Genomic DNA, 20315 nt, shown 5'->3' with positions numbered 1-20315 from the left:
AATTCAAAGTTTCACCAGACACAAAGGCCACGCCAAAGGAAACTGTTGACTCCAGAGCCCACCTTGCCACTGCGGCTGTCTTTTTTTGGCCTTGTGGCTGCCTGAGCGAGGACCTTTTTCCATAGAAAGTTTCCATTGCATCAGTTATTTACATTCTTACCACCTATAAGCGGGCTCTGGTTTCGAATCAGTGAACCAGAGCAGGCCTCAGGGGGCCCATCACAACTTACAGGGAGTGAGGGGCCCTGTCACCATGGCTAAAGGACCCACAGCCCCTCAAAGCCAGCATTTAGGGGCATGGGCTCCGGGGTCAGAAGCCCACTCCTCTGCTTCCAGCTGTGCCACCACAGGAAGGTTATTTACTAGGACCTCTGAACCTTCAGGAACCAAGCTCTGCTGTGGGAGGAACAGGAGCTCTTGCCTGGCTGGAGGGGGGTACTCCACAGAAAGTGCCTAGGAAGGTGCCTCCAAACCTCCACAGGGGTCAAAGAATGTGGTCTTCTTCTACCAGCCCGGCTCAGACCCCCACAGCCACCCCCTCGCCTGGACCAACCAATGCACAGCAGGGTCTGAACTCTCCTCCCAGCTCACCCTCCTCAGGGCCAGACTCCTGACACCAGCTGCCACTCCCCCAAATCCTCCCGTGGTTCCCCTAGAGAGCACCATCTCCAGTCGGGATCTCCTTCCCGAGCACACCAGGCTGCCTCTGGCATCCACACTCCCCTGCAAAACCCAGGCCTTGCCAAACCACCAGGCTCAGCGCTCACATGCCTCTGTGTCGTTCTCTCTGCCAGGACTGTTTTTCTCCATTTCACCGTGAGCCAATCCAACCCACACCAGCCAACGTGAGCCCAGCTCATATGCCACCTCCTCCACGAAGCCCTCCAGCCCCTACCCCTCAGGCCAGCAGTGATCTCTGCCAGCGTTTGGTCTCTTTATGGAGGTGTTTCCCTCCTCCCTGTGTGAGGAACATGATCCACCCAAACACTAGTCGGCACCACAGACAAAACACATGGTTGTCAAAACACAGGATTGAGATACATGATTCATCTCTGTCACTCACAAAGCCTCAAATATAACTGGTGGCAATAAGTGAGTGAATGAACACTGAGTTCTCTCAGTTTACTACCCCTGGGTGACAAGGGAACGTGGGCACATGGGTGAAGATGAGTCAACAGCCCAGTGCCATCTACACACTCTTCTTGGCTCTTCCTGAAGGACCTGAAGACCCCAAGGGGCTCCCAGCCTCATCCCCCAGCTCCACTGCTGAGCCCCACAGTCCAAGGCCCAAGAGGCCTGTCCAGCGTCACACTCTGAATCTCAGCATGGGGGCCCTGGCGCCGTCATCCGGGCAGCAGTATGGAGAGCAGGAGCCATGGCTGACCTCCAGGGCCTCCTCGGCCCCCATTCCAGGGGTCACCAGGTTCTCAGGGAATAGGTTTCCTGAGTCTCTCCAGCCTGTCAGCTCCTGTCCATCCTCCTGCTATCACCTTGGCCAAGGCTTCAGCACCTCCTGTCTCCCCCACCTGCTGGTCTCACCACACGATGCCCTTCTTCCCTGGTCTACCCTCCAGACTGCCAGAGAGGAACTTCAGCATGGCAGCTCTGATTAATCAAGTGCTCCTGGCCACTTTGATGACAGTTCTAAGAAGGTGTGGCAGATTCTCCCTTCTCTAATGCCCCCAACTGTCCTTCCAGAGCTCTGCCTCATGGTACTGGGCTACCTGCCCTCCTGTAGACAGTGTGCGCCTTTGAGGCCAGAACATGCCGTCCCGTCTACGCCTCCAGTGCCAAGCTTGGAGCTTGGCATGCCACAGGCGCGATGGAAGTGTGCTGAGTGAATGAGTAACAAGGCACACTCACCCTTCCCTGGCCTGCCTTCCGGGGTGTGGCCCCAACACCACCACACACAGGACCTCACTTTCCAGGGCCAAGCAACAGGGGAATCTGCTAACCAGCAGGTACGCCATCCACCTGGACCAAAGCGTTTTTCCAGGGACGTGGCCACTCCTCTGCCTATGATGAAGGTTCCTGAATCTCAAACGGCCTGATGTCAGCAGGGCAGACATTCGCCTTTGTGTTGGCTGGGAGGCCTGGGGACGTAACTCAGAGATGGGCTGAGGCTTTGGGGTGGCTCCAGATGCAGGGGAAGGAATCCGATGGGAGTTCCCGCTCTGGCCCACCCTGTACGAGACCTTCCATGTTGTTTCCTCCCCAGTGCCCACCCTGCTCACCCACTCCCCAGGCTGAGCCCACCACATTCCAATCTTCTTATCCATCCCTGGGTCCTGCCTGGCCTGGTTCCCTACTTATCATTCTTCAAGTAGCTAAACTTAGAGGACTGTGAGACCACCTGGGGGGTGGGGGAAGGTGGGCAGGACATGGGTGTGGCGGCAGCATCGCCATGAACTGACCGTGTGGTCCCGAACAGCCACGTTCATGGTAGTCCTCAGGAAGCCCACCTCTGAGGACCCCTTCCGTTCTAGTTCCCTGTCAAGTGGCTGATTACCAGCCAGAATAATTCTTCCCGATTAAAGAAAAACAAACAGAACCACATGTTCTTTGCTCTTCCTGAAAGCCAGGATGAATCTCGAACTGCAGGAATTTAAGTTAGATCCCTTTTTGGTCCTTGAAGGAATGTCCCTACTTGGTAGCAATTTCTATGTCCATATATACCAGGGGGTTTCAAACCCACTTGCATATTTGTTCTGATTTCTATTTTAACTACTGGTGAGATAGACCTTGATCATTCTCCCACCACATAATGTGAGGCTCCGGAGTGAAGGGCTTGTCCAGGGTCTCCCAACTGATGTGAAGAAGTGGAACTGACCCCAAGATCCTATACCTGGCTGCCCAGGTGCCCCCTCATAGGCAAACAATGGGGCTCATCTCTCTATATTTTCCCACAAACCCTTGCCATCATGTACAAGTGCACAAGACAAGTTTATGTCTAGAAGGCAGCTGTCTTCCAGGCCCAACATTCCAAGGAATGGACAATACCCAGAGCTAGACTTGGTCCAGGCAGCGAAGCTTTGATTCCTGAAGATTTCACTGCAGCTGCCATCGCAGGCCTCCAAACCTCTGAGCTCATTCCAGGGCAATGGCAGCTCTCCTGCCACACAGGGCGAGGCCTCATTCCTCCTGGTTTCCCAGGCCCTGCCCAGGTCCAGGCACATGAGAAGTGGCCAGCACAGCAAAGAGACAAGGGCTTTCGGGTAGCCCAGGTGACACCCACTGCCACCGGGAGAGAGTTACCGGTGCTGGCCTGCATCTCCAGGGGAGAAGAGTCACTATGACAGCAGTGCTTCCCTGGAGAGTAGTGTCTTCCACGGGCTTTTACGGCAACTGTGTTTACCCTCCAGCCTGAGGAGGAGGAAGGAGGCAGGGACTTGCCAAGACCAGCCTTACCAAGTGCTGGGGCCAGGAGCAAACCCCATGCAGCCCGTGTGCAAGCCTAGACACTTGCAGCACGTGCCGCAGAGCGTGGCCCCCGTGCGTGACACACGCAGTGTCAGAGGAAGAAGTGACTTTAGAAGGGACAGGATGGCAGCCTTGAGGAATGGGAGGGCTCATGGAGGCAGATGCGGGAGTGAGGTGGCATCCGGCTGAGAGGACCACATCAGCACAGTGCACCTACAGGAGACCCTGCCTGGGGCTCCATCGAGCTGCTGGTTCACTGAGGAGACAATCACTTTCCTACTGTCCAGACTGGACAGTGGAAACCTGTGCCCAAGAGTGGGGAACCAGGCAAAGAGGAGACACTGAGAAAATCAGACAGCTTGTGCACGAGCCTCTGCTCTGGGGCCCTGGGGGTACTCTTCCCATGGCAGTCTCGGCCTCCCTATCACACTGTGCGTGTTGCGTCAGGCTGCTGTAACAGATTAACCACACCTAACACACTGAAACAACACAAATGTAGCATCTGAGGGTGTTGGAGCTCAGAAGTCCAAAATGGGTCTCACTGGACTGAAGTCAAAGTGTCAACAGGGCTGCCTTCCTCTCTAGAGGCTATTTGATCCAAATCCCAGCTTCTAGAAGCTTTCCCATTCCTTGGCTGGTGGCCCCCTCACAGCCCTCGATGGCCAGTTGAGTCCTTCTCACTTTGCCTTGCCCTGATGGTACGTCATCTGCCTCCATCTGCCACATATGAATTATCACACAGCACTCCCGAAATTTGTACCATCATAATTATACATACATTCATGTGTGTATATATATTTATTTATTTATATTTTAAAGGTCCTTATGATCACATGAAGTCCACATGGGTAAATCAGGGCGATCCCTATTTCAATGCCAGTTGATCTTCAGCCTTGATTCCCCTTTGCCACACAATCTAACATAATCACAGGTTCAGGGAATTAGGAGGCGGACGTCTTTGCGTGAGGCGGGTGGGGCATTACTCTGCTACTATCTTGCATGCAACAGCTCCAGGGGGAAGGCAGCCCAAGATGAGAGAGAGAGAGAGAGAGAGAGAGAGAGAGAGAGAGAGAGAGAGAGAGAGAGAGGCGGGGGAAGAGGGAGAGAGAGGGAGAGGGAGAGAGACTCACACACTCACTGCAGCAGAAGCAGTGGCTTAACACACATCACCCTTGAAAACCTCAGCGTGTTTCCACACTGAGCCGAGCACAGGCAGCTCCCACAGTGACTGCAGGAGCAGAGCCAGAAATAATGCCACCGAAATGGAAAACATCCCCTGCCCATTACTCCACTCACTCTCCCAACACGAAGGGAGGCTCCTGCGGGGTCCAGCTTGAGGCCCTTCCTGGGTTGGCTGAGGACATAGGGAGCAATTGTTCCGCAGCCTGACTCTGGGCAGGGACACAGGTGTGTGGGGCTGCCCCAGGGGATCTGAACGTGGGCCCAGACAGGCACCCTCACCTTTGCACCATGAGTGGGGAGCTTGGAGCCTCCTCTTCCCCGCCTCACTGCCCCTGAGCCTCAGGTCCCTACCAGCTCCCAACTGCTCCCTCTGTAGCTTCTTGCCATCAGATGCTGGATCTGCTAGACACTCATCTCTTAGGCTCAGAGCTCATGATACTCTCATCTTGACCCTTGGGCCTCTGGGATATGGCTGGGCCCCTTCTCTGGTCCCACTTCTGTCCTGTGTGCCTGCCCACCTCCTCTGCTTCCTGCCCTGGGAGTCCCATGTGGGAAGTTCAGTGCAAACCCTTCTGCCTCCAAAACTCCTTTTCCTAAGGACTTTTCAGAGAAGATTCACCGACTGAGGGGCCGAACAACTTGACGAACCAGGAATGTCCGGGCCTCACCACCCGTCTCACTCACACATGACACTGTGTCTCCACAGCCCTGGACTCTCCCCCATGACTGTTCATGACTCCTCCTGGCTGGCACCCCACTGAGCATGCTGTTCATTCAACCCCTGCCTCTCTTCAACTCTTATCATCCCCATTTTATAGAGGAGAAACTGAGGCCCGGGGAAGGGAAACAACTTGCCCAAGGTCACACAGCCAGGACATACCGGCCCTGTGTGTGCCTGGCTCCAAAGGCTGAGGCTGCAGTCCCATGTCACGCCAGGGGTGGGGGGATGAGGCATACAGATGATCCACGCTAAATGCTAAAGTGAAATGTTTCCAATTTGTCTCCTTAAAAACCCAAGCCTTTCAAGATGTCTCCAATTTTGTCTCTTTGTTATATGTTGGGATTTCAGTGCAAGATTTTATTTGAGTTAAAAATAAATGTTGGAGGATCAAGGAGAGGTTCCTCTATTGAAAACATTTACAGATCACTGACTGTGGCCAAACCTTGCCTGTACCCATGGCAAGACCAAGGCTCAGAAATGGAAGAGACTTGCTCAAAGGCAAGACCTCCCCAGCTGAAGCCAAAGAGCTCCGCCCGTACCTCCTACCTATGCCTGGAGGGAAAATCCAATGTATGCTTCACTTGGCCCTTTGCACTGCTTGGCTCAGAGTTTGAAATCCAATGTGGTGTGTGTCCTTGTTCCTGCTCTTACGGTGCCACATACTTGATGGCCCGGCAGTGTGCACGCTCAGTCTCCATGTCCTTGTCTGCATAGTAAGACATCTGTGCAGTCCAGCAGGTTCAACTGAGTGGATGAACTTGAGAAGGCACAAACCTGCTCTGATCAGAGTCACCAGCAGTGACATCGGGATCACAGATCACAGTGCCCGGCCCTGAGTTGTTGCTCCAGGGAAATGGAAAGAGCCCTATATTTAGAATCAAAAGCCACAGGAAGAGTCCCACTTCTGATGCTTCCACTTTGTGGCCTTGAATCACCCGCCTGGCTTCTTTGAGTCTTCCTCCAGGGGAGAAAAGTATGTCCCACAAGGATCTGGTATGAGTTGAAATGAGATAACCAGTGTGGAAATGCTGAAGGAATAAGAATCCTCTAAGCTGCACAGTCTGGGGCTCCACCCTATCCCACTGTCTGATTCTAGAGCTGTGAGGAAAGGCCCAGGAATCTGTATTTCCCACTCCCACCATAATTCTATAGCAAGAAGTCAATGGACCACACTTCCAGAAATCCCTCTAGAAAGTGCTCAGTATGTGTGTGTTAGATCATTGACTCTGTGAACATCTGCTGAGCTGCACATGGCTGCTGGGAGACATGGGCTGGAGGAAATAAGTAATTTTCTCCAAATACATTTCCTGTGAGGTCCAAATGATGGGAACTGGGTTGGGGCTTCTAGTATGGGGAGGGTGATGAGTGACAGCTCCCTTCTCCAAGAAGCTGTTCCTCTACACAGGGAGAGACCTGATTGAAGGGCCACACCCAGTGGCTCAGGGTCAAACAGGGAAGGATGCTCCAGGGAGGCAGTCCCCAGGGAGTCAGTTCCAGCGCCTGTTCTCTTCAGCATCTTCATGAAGACAGGAAAGAAAGAACTGAAAATATGCTCATTAAATCTGCATCTGGCACCCGATTTGGCAGGGTTGCCAAAATTCTGTAAGACTAGAATTAAATTAGCAAATTGGAAGTAAAATGATTTTAAGCAGGCATGATGGAATTCATCAGGGCCAGGTGGAAGCTAGTGGGGGCAGGGGACCAGGGAAACCCACATCCCTTGGCCAAAGCAGTGAGCAGAAATGACCCACATGATTACAATTCACCCTAGGGGTGTGGTGGTGACCAAGATGGCCCCAGACTGCAAGGTGGCAAGGCTCCTTCTAGGGGGCAAGAGATGTGGTGGACAACACCTAGCAAAGGATGACAGTGCTTTCTTTACAAGAGAGCTAAGTAGAAAGGACTCAGGGGACTGCCTGGGAAGCTGGTTCTCTAGACTGGCGGCTCCATAGGACCCTCACTGGGTGATGACAGCTTGGGGGAGGTTGGCACTGCTATAATTGCCACTGCACGTTGGCTGAGTCTGGGAAAAGCACTGGGATGGACGTGGGGGGGGGCAGGGAGTGGCGCAGATGATATGGAGGAAAGAAGAAGAGACAAGAAGCAGAAATCGTGCACTTACTAAGTGCCAGGCACTGCATTAGACACTTGTCAAGTCTCGATTCCTTTAATCCTCAGTTATCCTACTGCAGAGATTTTCCTTCTCTCATTTTCTTGAGCTTTCTTTTTTTGTTTCCTTTGTTAAAAAAAAAAAAAAAAAAGTAGACAAGTCCTCCTCCCCGCTCCCAAATTCCTCTTCCACTCCTGTTTCACCAGGTGTCTTCTGAGGCTGTTTCCAAAAGCTTGGAAGTGCATCCACACGTGCGCACACACTTTGAACCGTTTCACTTTTTCTGTTTGCACGTGGTGTTGAACTAAACATCACACAGAAACCTTCTTCCAGTTCGGAATATGTTTTTAATACCACGTCAGGCCCTGTAGGCTCCCTTCTTTCTTTTCAAATGGCCACAAAGTATCCCAAAGGCACATTCGCCACAAATTGTTGAAGCACTGACACTGCTGGCTACAGGGGGCATTTCCAGTTTGCCACCACAAGCGAAGCTACAAGGGAATGCCTTCGTACAAATCCATCTTTGTGTGCATATGTTTTTCTATAGCTGGCAACTGCTGGATTAAAGCTGGTATGTGTGCTTATAATTCTCATTAATACCAATTTAGACTCTCAGGTGCCTTTGGCCTTTGCCAGCACTAGATCTTCTCTATTTTTTTTTTTTTTTTTTTTACATTTTTGGCATTCACAGGCAAAATAATCTCATTTTAATTTATAATCGTTTGTATTTTAGTAGTGCAAGCATTTGTTATATGTTTAAGGGTCATTTTTACCTCTTTGAACTACCTGTTCCTATTTTTGCACACTTACAATTTTGGGGTTTTTTTGAAAGTTAGTCGATGGAATTCTTTTCATGAATAATAACGGACACATCACTTTCTAGGCACAGGCACTATTCTAGGCTCCCCACCAACATCATACCGCTGAACCAAAGCCCTGAGAGGCAGCAACAGCCATCCATGTCTATAGCCAAGGAAATGGAGGCTCAAAGACTTCCAGTCACTTGTCTGAGGTCACACGCAGTCAGAGGAAGGGCAGGCCAGAGTCTGAAGGACTAGCTGAACCAACCCCTCCGTCTTCAAAGCAGTTGTTTCTGAAGTCTTCCCCACCCCACCCCACGGCCCCACCAAACCATCTAATCTATAGAGGAAGAAAATTCCCCCTTACGACTCCCCTCTTTCATGAAATGAAATTGAACCCTCCATCCCACGTCCCTTGCTAGGACACTGACATGCTCAGGGACACGCTGCCAGCGTGAGGAACAGGATTTGGAGGGGGTGGGATTTATACCTGGGGCTGAGAGCCAGGCAGAGGGAGGCTGAGGCAGGGGTTCTCTGGGAAGGGCCTTAAAGAGCAGGCCAGACAGTTGACAGGACCCTTCCCATTGAAGGTTGGAACCAGAGAGTGGGGTGGTGATGGGCCTAGCACGATCTCATTGTCCAGTCAAAGGCTGTTCTTGCCTTTCAAACGCCTTGACAGTCAAAGGCGTTTCCATGGATAAGCATGCTTGTCGGGAAGATGGCCGCCTGTGAGTGGTGCAAACCCAACTGTGGGGACCCATACTGGGGGACCCCAAGTGCAAAGCTGTGCTCCACCAAGGACTTTTCAGTCTTTAGTGGTGCTTTTAGATGAGGTTCTTTTTGAGCTCCTAAAACACCAGTGTCACATGTGGGTTTCTGGGTTGCAGACCTGCCACTAATTTGTCACATGAGCCTGGTTACCCTCATTGTGATGAACGCACGCAAGTCAGTACTTCTGCCTCCCTGGAGCACAACATGTAGCAAAGGGGGAAGGATCATTTGCATGCCATTTGCCACTTTTCTTCTGAGAAAAAAGAAATTAAGTTAACAAAATGGGGAAAAAAAGTGAGAAACTGACAAGCTGAAACTAACAGGCAGAAACAAATTTTAGTTACTGTGCATTCACTTTACTCTTTTTAGCTTTGACCTCAGATAACTTTAGTGTTTCCCAAAATGCTTTGCTATGAGACCCTAGCCCAGCTACTTACGCTTATATGTGTATGTGCACATTTATGTCCTCTGATCAATCAATCTCGGAAAGCTGCTCATGATACTGTTTCTACAGACATATTCACAACACTCACATACTGCTTTGCAGACTTCTGATGCATGTTTGTATATTAAAGGCTCTGAGAAGTCCTGCAACCTAAGGACCTATAAATTTCTCTGAAGGTACTTGGCTCTAAGACTTGTATTTTCTCTTCATAACACATCTTTACATCCTATATTACTTGCATTCTACCTAAGAAACACTGCACTTCTTTATTTCAAAAGATCAGAGCTTGCTTAAAACAAGAGCCCATTTGGAACGAATATCCTGCTCTTTAAAACTCTAAATGCATAAATGCTTTAAATTGACCCATGGATGGTTTCCTGCATACCTGAGCATCTTTTGCAGTTCCTGAATTTCAGGGAGACACCAATGCCCACAAACCAAGGCAAGGATATATGGAGTGGTCATCAGTCCCCCAGAAACCACTGTCTGGTTGCCCAGGCAGGCTAAGCCGTGTGGCTCAGCAGTTGTGGGAGGAACCTGCACTGATCACTTTCTCTGGGTTCAGTGGTTTTCAGCTGGACAGTCCCCAGAACCCCTTGTTTTGTGAATGGGGAATCAGACCTCAAATCTCAGAACCTTCAGGCCTCTGGTCACTTTCCTTCATTCCATGAGACACCCCTCTCTGGGCCTAAAGGTTTTCTATCATAAAGGGAAACCAGATTACCTGTAAAGACCTCTTCAGTGCTCTGTGTTCTCACTACCCTTCCCCTCCTCCTTCCTAGGTACAATTCACAGTCACATGTGAATTGACTCTACAAATAAAACCAGGTTTCCATCTGCCTGTTACAAGAGCAAGTGAAAATGAGTTGGTGAACTTTCACCAAATGTACACGGCACACTTCAGATAGCCTAAGGCACAGGCTGCCTGGCACACTTGAACTTCAGCTGGGGGAAGGTCCCAGGGCAGCATCTCAACATTCCTACACTGCTGATTTATCATTTTGCTCTTTCTCACACAGGCTACTCTGGGTGGCACACTTGGGGAGAATAGCAGAGATTCCATTACTTCATGACCCTGTATGGCTTTCCTCACTAACCCTGAGGAAGCCAGCAGTAGGCGTGTATGCAGATCCATTCATTCATTTTTAAATAAACTTTTCATTCTGGAGTAAGTTTAGATTGGCATAAAAGTTGCACAGATAGAACAGAGACCCCGTGTACCCTCCACCCAGCTTCCTTCAAAGTTAACACCTTATGTAACAAGGTATATTTGTCAAGATGAAGAAATTAACATTGATAGATGAATAGTGACTGAACTACAGACTCTATTTGTGTTTTATGTTTCTCTGCTAATACCCCTTTTCTGTCTCAGGATCCAACCCAGGACACCACCTGGTATTTGGTCACCATGCTTCCTTAGTCTCTCGGTTAGTGTGGATTTTAAGAAATAGGCACTCTCTCTACCCTTCTCTACTGCATGCAAGGTGACATGCCAGTTACTATGTGGGTCCCAGGTGCTCTGCAGGGAGAAACAGTGTCCAAAGGGCAGCAAGTCTGCCCTTGGGATCTACTCTGCCCCTGACTTCTAAGAGGGTCCTGGACTTGTCACTCCACAGACACAGCTCTCAGATTCCGCATCTGCAATGTGCCAATGACACCTTCCACCTTCTTAGAGGGCTGAATGAAATGGTCTGTGTACACAGGCATTTGTGAACTGAAAGCTCTAACCAGTTGCTGACTATTATTATTATTATTATTATTATTATTATTATTATTATTCATGTTATTGCTGACAATCATCATTAGGCAGACTCTGTCCTGTTTCCAAAATAGGACAGTCTGGTCCAAGCTGTCTGGCTGTGTGATTTCAGTTTTAAATGAGACATTTCTGTAGATCTCCATGTACCCCACAGAGAAAGAGAATCCTCCTCGCATTTGTCTATTCAGTTCTATATTCCTTCATGGCTGTGCTCAGGTGCCACCAATCAGAGGCCTGACCATCTGGCCATCCTACACAGAAGAGACCTGGGCATGCCCTGACCCTGGCCTTCTCTGACTTTCTCTATTTTTCTCCATGGCACATCAACTGTTTGACACATTACATCTTCCCATCTTCCTTTGTTCCTTGCTGCCTTCCTCCCTCTGCTGGTTTATAAGCCGTAGGGTGTGGGATGTCATCTGCTTTGAACACTACTGCACCCCAGTGCCAAGAACTATGACTGACCCTTCCCGAATGCTCACTTGGTAACCAAATGAGTGGCTGCACTTTGACTCTGCAACCTCTTGCCTCCATCTTGGGAACCTGAACAGAACTCTCCCCCCAAAACATACTGTTGAACTCAAATAGGAGGCAAGCTATTCAGGAAGCAGGTGGCTCAGGGCCTTTTGGGTTTTCTTTAAGGAAAAAGAAATGGTAATTTTTTTTTTTTAAATTCAATTCAATTCCATTAATGTCCCTTCACCCGCCTCCTCCCTCATGAGCGGCAATGCCAATTAGAAACCACAGTCTCTTCCTTGTCCAGAGCCTGTCTGCTGGCCTCGCCACAATCAATTCCAACAGAGTCCAGGCTAGGAGGATCTGGTAAACTCCCCACACCCAGCCAGCCCACTTCGTTATTGGATCCACTTAGCACCTGCACATCAAAGGCCCACAAACTTCTCAGAGCAAGAAGAAACCCAGGGGATCACACAGGCCAGCCTGCAGATGAGGACACTGAAGTTCAGAGCGGACTCAAGGGAATTGGCAAATAACACACAGCAACTGTGTGGCGTTCCACAAAGAAGCCAGGACTCCCGGGTCTGAACCCTGCTCAGATTTTCCCAGGGGCTGGAACCACTTCCCCAGGCCCATCTTCCACCAAGGGGTGTATGCTTATGAGCTAGATCTCCAATCTGACAATCTACCTACACCTGACAATCCCTGAGTACTTGAACTTGGGCAGAGAGGGGTTGAAATGACTCTCCCAAAGCAGCAACATGTAAGAGAGCAGAGCTCAGAGCCTGACAGTAGGGACGTGGGGTGGAACTGGTTAAGAGCCAGTACTTCACATCATCATCTCACCTAACACTCCCAGTGCCCCCAGCAAAGGTGTTGTAACCACATTTTAAGTGAGGAAAAAGAAACACAGAGAACTTAAGAAATGCAGCAAATCCCACAGCAAGTAAGCATCAGAGCGAGTTCTACCTGGTGGAAAGCCCTTGTTCTCTCTGCTGACCACTCTATTAGAGGCTTGAAACCTCAACCACACCCAGATAGGGTGGGGTCCTTCAAACAACTAAATCTTCCTCTGGCAAGTAACTCAAAAGATCCCATCCTAGAGGTGAGCAAATAGATCAGAGAGGAAATGCATCTTGCTGGTGGCCCTGGAGCCAGTGGGTGGTTGGATCTGCTGGACTCTGAGCTTCTTGAGGAGGCAGGCTTGCTCCCAGTACTTACCCAGAGCTAAGCCCAGGGAGGACTCAACCCGCTGATGCATAAACTAATGAATGACAGTGGAAGGTGAGGCGCTCCACCTCCCAAGACTCCCTCAAGCCAGGTGTTTACCCCCAGCAGCCCCGTAAGTTGGTCTCAGGACCGGAAGACCAGGCTGACATTGGTGAGCACAAGCCCAAAGTCAATAATGCCCTCCAAACTTTCCATCCCCCTCCCGGAGCCTACAGGATGGTCAGAGGCATGGCAGATGATGCTGGCCTAGATCCCCAGTCAGCTCAGTTCTGTACCGGAGTTGGCGCTCCGCAATGGAGAGGCTGAGGAAGGTGGCAGAGCTGGCTAGTCTTTGACACAGGGACTAGTGATTACGACATGAAATGTACCCTCCTTTCAAAAGGCTGCTGTCTAGAGCCAATTGGTCTATCAGTAGCAGCCAGCTCACAAATGCCAGTTTTTATTATTATCATTCACTTTACATAAGAACTGAAACGATCTTGTTTGCTGTTTATCTACAAGTAACAGGTATCTAATACAGCATCTACCACTGGTGGCCTCCTATAATCTACACCATCACCCTGTAGGGCAGCATAAGCATTCCCACCTTAAAGACAGGGAAGCTGAGGTCAGGAGAGGGAAAGCAACTTGGCTAAGGTCCCTGGCGAGAAAGCAGAAGATACAAAGCAGGTCTGTGGAACTCCAAAGCTCATGCTGCTATCACGTGGTCACCATGAGCCTGGACAAGAGCTAAGTTTGGATGGAAATGGGAGGCAGACGGAAGGCCTGCCTGGTTTTCTGGGCATCCATCTCTCCGGGCTTCTCAGACCCAGTGGAACATGTAGCACCAGGGCACTGCTGCACGTGTCCAGATGCCATCTCTAGAAGCTCTGAATCAGACAGTGGGCGTGGAACTTTGAGCACTCCTGTTAAAAGCCCTCAGGTGACAGTGATAGGCATTCCTGATTAAGAAACCCTGCTCTCAAAGCTCAGGATCACTTTCTCACATCTATACCCTCTCTTAGAAGACTTCAAAATGTTTCTTATGAAATTTCTTCATTGGTTTGCGAGGAACATCACGCCTCAGAAGCCCTGAAACCTTACAACTCCAGGATTCTCAGCAACACATAATGCGAATCATCCACAAAGGTGGTATGAAGGTTTGCTTTTATTAACCATGACAATTACGCCCAAACAGTTCAATGTTGATGCAAAGGACCGTGACCCCAAGTCCTGGGTTTGAGTCATTGCACAGTGCTTCATGAGCTGCACAGCCTTAGGCTACTCAACTCGATGCAAAAGTTATTAAAAGCCACTATGCACTTGGGGCCCTGGGCTGGGGAAGCTGGGGTCACACAGTGGATGATAAAGTCACAGTCTTGAACCAAGGGTTACTAGGTACCACTCCACGCCAGGCTCTTGACAAGCATGTTCTCACTTCTCCCTCCCAAGAGCCTCAGGCAGTAAGCTCTCCTGCAAGCCAGCTTTGCAGTGAAGGAAGCAGGGACCCAGGGCAGTGAAGTGGCCCGGGTGAGCCTGCAGCAGTGTGTGGCAGCATCTGAGCTCTCTCCGCCCCATCCCCCCACATACACACTTGGCAGATCAGTCCACAGAGTGAAGGGGATAATAGGAGAGAGTGCACTGCAGCCGATCAAGAACCGCACAGATGCATGACATCATGGTTATTAATAATGGAAGCAGTACAACCGATTCACCATCCCTCCAGATGGACCACCTGAGCTGTCTTGAACTGCCTGCAGATGGCATGGAATTCTGTAAGGGCAGAGCAGGGAGAGGCCCTAGGAGTCCAACCTTCTTCTTATTACCAGGCTGTGGGGTGGACCAAAATGACGGGATGGCCCTCAGACCCAGCAGAGGAAGCTCCCAAAGCCCAGGAAACACAGAGTTTGGCCTCAGTGATTGATCCAGGGCCATAATTAGGTCCTGGAACACCGGAACATACCCCCCAAAGGGTGCTGGCAAGGGAATCAGCAGTGGGCGATCGGCAAGTATGGCCTCTTGGTGGTCCCTCAGCTCTGCTCCTTCCTGTGGCAGGGCCTTTCTGCCTGTTGTTCTTTGGCTTAGAGTATTCTTTCCCCAAAGTTTTTCACAGCTGTCATACTTCCAATATTCTCATCTCAGAACAAATGTCAATTCCTCAGCGAAGTCACCATGTTGCTTCCATGTCCCTCCCGACACTCTCTCCCCCTCTGGCTGCCCCTGTGTTCGAGTTTCTTTGTAGCCTGCATCATATGTAGCTTCGTGTTGTCCATTACTATTCATCACCTCTCTTCCACGGCGAAGCAGGCTCCTCAAACAAAGGGATTAGAAAGTCTCCACTGCTGGAATCCCCAGAACGCTGCCTAGAGCCCCCAGGCACCGGAAGACACGCTCAGCGCATCCCCTGGGAGGCTGGCCTGGGTCAGAGCCAAACTAGCAGCCAGTGGACACTCACTCACTCTGTCACTCATTCCGTAAATGCTTAAGGGACTTCTTCTCTGTGCTGGGGATTCTGCTAGGTCCTGGGGTCCTCGCCCTCACAGCTCTTTGACAGTTGATTCAAACAAACAGGACAGTAGACCCTAGAGCTATGGTTGTTCCTTCACATGCAACCAAACAAAAGCCGACCAATACAGGCGAATACGGCAGAAATTGGGAGAGACTGGGAGACAGTGAGGAAATGCAGCATGATTGGCCCTGCAAGGCCTCCCCACGTGCTTGGTGCTTCTCTTGGGGAGCCAGTGCAGGCACCTTGCCAACTCTGGGGACATGGGGACAAGGGAGTTCTCTGATGAGTGACTCTTGGCTGCAGCCTGGAACACAACAGGATGAATGTGTATGTGAGGGAGTAGGTGTAGGAACGGATGTGTGAGGGTGAGCAAGTGCACAGGATGAAGTGTGTGAGAGTGCGTGTGAGTGGGCGTGCGTGTAAATGAGTGTATCGTATCAGGCCTGTAGGCAGGCATTTGTGAAAGTGTGTGTGTACACACATGTAGGAACACATCTGCGTGAAAGTGGGTGTTAGAATATGTAGCAGTGCACACTGAACACGTGTGTGGGGGGGGGGGCCTATGGTACCATCACCGAGCTCCACACAACAGGTTCCACATCTGCTTGAACTTTATACACTTGAGTCCCACAAACGACACATGGCATGTATCTGATCAACACTTAACTGACTCAATATAATAAAGCATTTAAGTCTTTATGTTTTTCAAATATACTCTGAGTGTCCACATAAAGCAGAAAGATTAGTTCTAGAAGGAATATTTCTCAACTTCTGGATATTTCAATGAGATGAGAGCATTGTATGAGGAGTCTGAGTTCTGGTCCCTTTTTTACCACTAACTACTAGGTGATCTTGTGCCACATCTTAGCTATGTGATCTCAGATGAGCCACTTAACTGCTCTGGGCTTCTGCTTATTGTCCATTAAAAGAGGACAATTAGAATTTAGTGCTCAGAATTTGGTCACAACCATACGACACCTCATCATCTCTACGGGTAGCCCCTGGAGTGCTATTTCCTCCAAGAGCAAGCCTGTGTAACTTGAAAAGGGTCTTGGTCCCTTTCCTTGAGAGAAATGCTGGATTTGACAAAGTTATTGCAGGACTTCTCAGAGCCTTTAATTGCCAATGGATTATAATTGGCCAGATGGATGATAAAGAGCTTGTGGAAATTGCCAGACTTACTCAAACAGGGAAACCTTTACTTGTGCAACAGCTTTCAGAACCAACATTCCATGGAACACACATTGGGAATTCTGCTAGTGGGCACAAAGGACACACTAATTCCCCCTTTTCTGCAAATGATGGAACAGAAATGGTGTTCTAAGTTACAGAGCAGAGTTGTGACAAATGACAGTCCAGAAATCATCCAAACCACAGCAAATGGCACATGCACAGGGCTTTGCATTTGCAAAACATTTTAGCCTATTCTCAATTCTCCCTGACAAGATATCTTGGAGGACAGATGATAAAACGCAGCCTGAAAAAGATGAAGATCATTCCGATTCATGCAGAGGCACTAAGTGATGGGCCAGTACCTTGGTTCTACCAGTTTTCCCCCTATGTCCTTGATCCAACTATCCATGAATGCATTATTTTTTAGAGAAAACAATTATGGCCACTACACAGACACTCCAGCAAGAAGTCAAGGCTCACACCACCTGCACCTGTTCTGCAGCCACCATCTGTCCTGTGCAGACCCCAAGCACCCTGCACTGGATGAGGGGGTTAGAAAATGCTCACGGAGTAGAATTGCTCTGGAAACACCCAGGCAGGGAGGCCAGGAGTAGCTGCCTACCATGCTGAACCACACAGGTAGCTGGATTCAGTGCCAGGTGCCATTCTGCAAGGGGAAGGGAAGAGCCAGAGCAATGTTTCACTCACTCCCAAGGAGCCCAAGGAGCCCAAGGCTCTTGGCTCCGAGTCTGAAACTGTGACAAGGCCTCCAAGGGGAAGCGTGGTTAGGGCTGCCAAACCCATTCAGCGGTCACCATCGAGTGTGTGTCCCACTGTGGATGACAGAGCGTGGGGCCAGGGTCTGCGCAGGACACAGGAGGCCGTGCATGTCAACCGTGAATGGGGCTGTGCCGGGTGAGAGAGAGAGAGAGAGAGAGAGAGAGAGAGAGAGAGAGAGAGAGAGAGAGAGAGAGAGACAGAGAGAGAGAGACAGAGAGAGAAGTGTGTGGACGCGGGAACGCTTGTGTCACCCTAGGGTGGTGATAGAAGTAGTGTCTGGGAAACGCTAAGCGCAGAGCGTGTGCACCCAGCAGCCCCAGGCTGCTGAGAAGCCCCGGCTCCACGCACCAAGGGTCGGTGGAGTTGGTACCGACGCACCCAGCCCTCTCCCACCCGCCAGTCCCTCGGCCGCTCGCCCGCTCCACGCTGCCTGGCTCCGGGGCTGCCAGGCCGCGGCGGCCCGCGGCGCGCGTGGCGCTCACTGCTTACCTGCGGGCGGCCGTGGCTCCGCAGCTCCGCGGCTCGGGGCTGGGCTGCGCCGCGCCGCGCTGCGCCGCGCTGGACTGGACTGCGCTGGGCTGCGCGCCCGGCCTCAGCGCGGCTCGGCAGCGCCCGCGCGTTCGGCTCCGCCCGACTCGGCTCCGCCCGGCGGTGCCCCGGGCGCTCGCTGGCGGCCCACGCGGCTCGGGGTGGGCGCGGGGCGGGCGCCGGGCGGCGGGCGCGGCTCCGGGCCGCCCCGCGGCCGCTTGGAAGCTCCTTATTTGGGCAGTGATGTCAGGGGAAGTCGCAGGGGCCGGACCACCCACTTCTTTCCATTCACTCGCCAGAGTTTCCTGTCGCCGAGCCCGGGGACCCCGCCGTCTGCTGGGGGCGCCTCTCCCGCCCGCTCGGCCTCGGCTTCCTGGCCTCGCAGCCGGCCGCCCTGGGATGCCCTGTTGGCCGGGGTCACAGTGGGGCCGGGGCGCGGCGGGCGGCTGCCGGCGCAGGGGCTCCTTGGCTGGGGAATCCCCGGCTTTGGCGGCCTCCTGGAGGGTCTGCTCGGCGGCCTCCTCGGTGACAGGCCGTGTCACTCCGGGCGCCGCCCCTCCCTCCGCGCCCGCCCCGGCTCCAGCGCTGTCATTTCCTCCTGGGCCCTCCGGGGAGGACCGGCAGGGAAGCCCCGGTGGCCACCGCCGGGGCTCTGCCGCTCGGCGCCACGCCTTGGTCGCACCCTGGCCGGGCGGGCGTCCATCACAGTCCCCAAAGTGCGCCGCTCCCGGCCGCCTTCCTCCCAGGTGCCAGCACCACTCCGGGAAGCCCGCGCCTACCCAGGCGGGAATCCGCTTTAATGAAAGCTGGGCGGAGCGGGCCTGCCGGGGCCTCCCTGGGCTCAGGCCCGGTGCGGGTGGGAGGCACCCCGGGACTTCCCAAAGGGCTGACTTTACCAGAAGCTGCTGGATCCCAGGGCCTGGGCCTGAGTCACTCCGGTCTGCACTTTGGCCAGCACCCAGCACACTTGAGCCGTCCCCACTCGGCCCCCAGCCAGCACAATGGCCAAGGGCTTGAGACCTCATGATGATCTATAGTTCACAGGTGCTACCTATCTGAAACTCATACACTCAAGTGATTTGCCAGTGGTCAGCCTTCTGCCACAGTAGAACCCAGGCTGACCCCTGATCGGGTGACTCCAGGCTCAGACTGTCCCAAAACAGCCTCAGGAGATTATGGGGGGCCAGGGGAGCTAAGGACTGAAGTGAGGCAAATGCCTAGCTTGCAAAATGTAAGGAGGCTCCTTCAGGTCACAACCCTGGGGTTCACATCCAGTATACTGACCAGGGTTTCCAGCTTCTGTGGAGGCTTCAGGATTCCTCTGACTCCAAAGGGATGGCCTCAAATTCATCTGGGCCCAAGAGACAGCGCTCATGGCCTGGGGATTTCTCTGCTTTCATATACCAGCCTCTAGCAGAGCTTCCATCTTCTCTCCAAAGTCAGGTCAGAGTTAACAGACCCTGCCCAGACCACCAGCTTTAACGAGAGAAGCCCGGCTTTCTAAGTGGCTCCAGGACTTGCAGGGACTGAAGGCAGGAGTGACGGCAGCTGGACATGGGCCTGCCTACTCACACAACTGTACACTCCCCCACCTGTTGCCAAGACTGTCAGCTGTTCTGTGGAGTTCCACCATCTTGATCTCCCCTAACTTTCATCAACTCTCTGGGCCCAATTCAGCTCCAATTGAGTCATCCCCTTTCTGACAAAGCCCCAAAGGGAAGAATCACCTCTCTGATGTCGCGTGCAAGGCCACACTGATCGGCTGCATCTTCTGCAGCTCAGCCCACCTGGCACTTGGTCTAACCCCTCCCCTCATACAACCTTGAAGCAATTTTCACTCCTTAAAGTTGTTGTGTGGGCTACCTTGGTGCTGTACCCTCCCACTGTCCTTCACACCTTCAAACGAACCTGCCTTGATACAGATCCTTCCCTTGAGTCTAACTGGGGAGGGGTGCCCCCTTGGACAAATCACTACCCCCACTCCACTCCTGCCCTGTCCCCACAGTCCTGCCTACTGTTTTTGCTGGAAATGACTCCAGGCAGAGGAGGTAGGTACTTTGTTATGATACATACGCCTCGTGGCTTGACTTTTTGTCATTCCCACAAAGGCTCAGCCTTGCTTCTGCCCCAGGTTGAGTGTCCCTCTAGCCTTTGAGGGATAACCCTGCCCCCACAGACTCTCCTCTGCTGCCACAAGCAACCCAAATGGTTCTGTGCCTCTGCAGATAAGCTGTCTGCAAATTGCAGTCAGTTGGGAGGGACCTCCCCTCCCTCCAGACTGGGAACTATAGGGAACTTTCCATCTTGATTCCTCTTTCCTCCCAGGACTGATTTTGCAAATGTTTAATAAGTGGCTGAATATTCTAGGGGGTAAATCCAAAGACAAACTAACCATGGGAGGAGCAGAATTATCCAGCTCAAAATTGTGGCTGAGGCTCCAGAGTCCCATCCC

The 20315-nt window shown here is 51.8% G+C and overlaps 1 protein-coding gene across 4 annotated transcripts in view; it reads right to left on the bottom strand.

Annotated features, from left to right (window-relative positions):
- Positions 1-20315, bottom strand: part of Hivep3 (HIVEP zinc finger 3) — a 460068-nt gene that overhangs the window by 106420 nt on the left and 333333 nt on the right. Inside the window, exon 1 of one of the 4 annotated variants that reach the window (XM_047541241.1) lies at positions 17825-17880. The exons of the other annotated variants lie outside the window; for them this stretch is intronic. The gene's annotated coding sequence lies outside the window, so the exon portion shown is untranslated. Of the gene's footprint in view, positions 1-17824; positions 17881-20315 lie in introns of those variants that run through there. 4 annotated transcript variants of the gene reach the window in all.

Source organism: Sciurus carolinensis, chromosome 1 (genome assembly GCF_902686445.1).
Source record: "Sciurus carolinensis chromosome 1, mSciCar1.2, whole genome shotgun sequence".
In the NCBI taxonomy this organism is placed as follows: Eukaryota; Metazoa; Chordata; class Mammalia; order Rodentia; family Sciuridae; genus Sciurus; species Sciurus carolinensis.
This window is presented reverse-complemented; position numbering and strand designations above follow the sequence as displayed.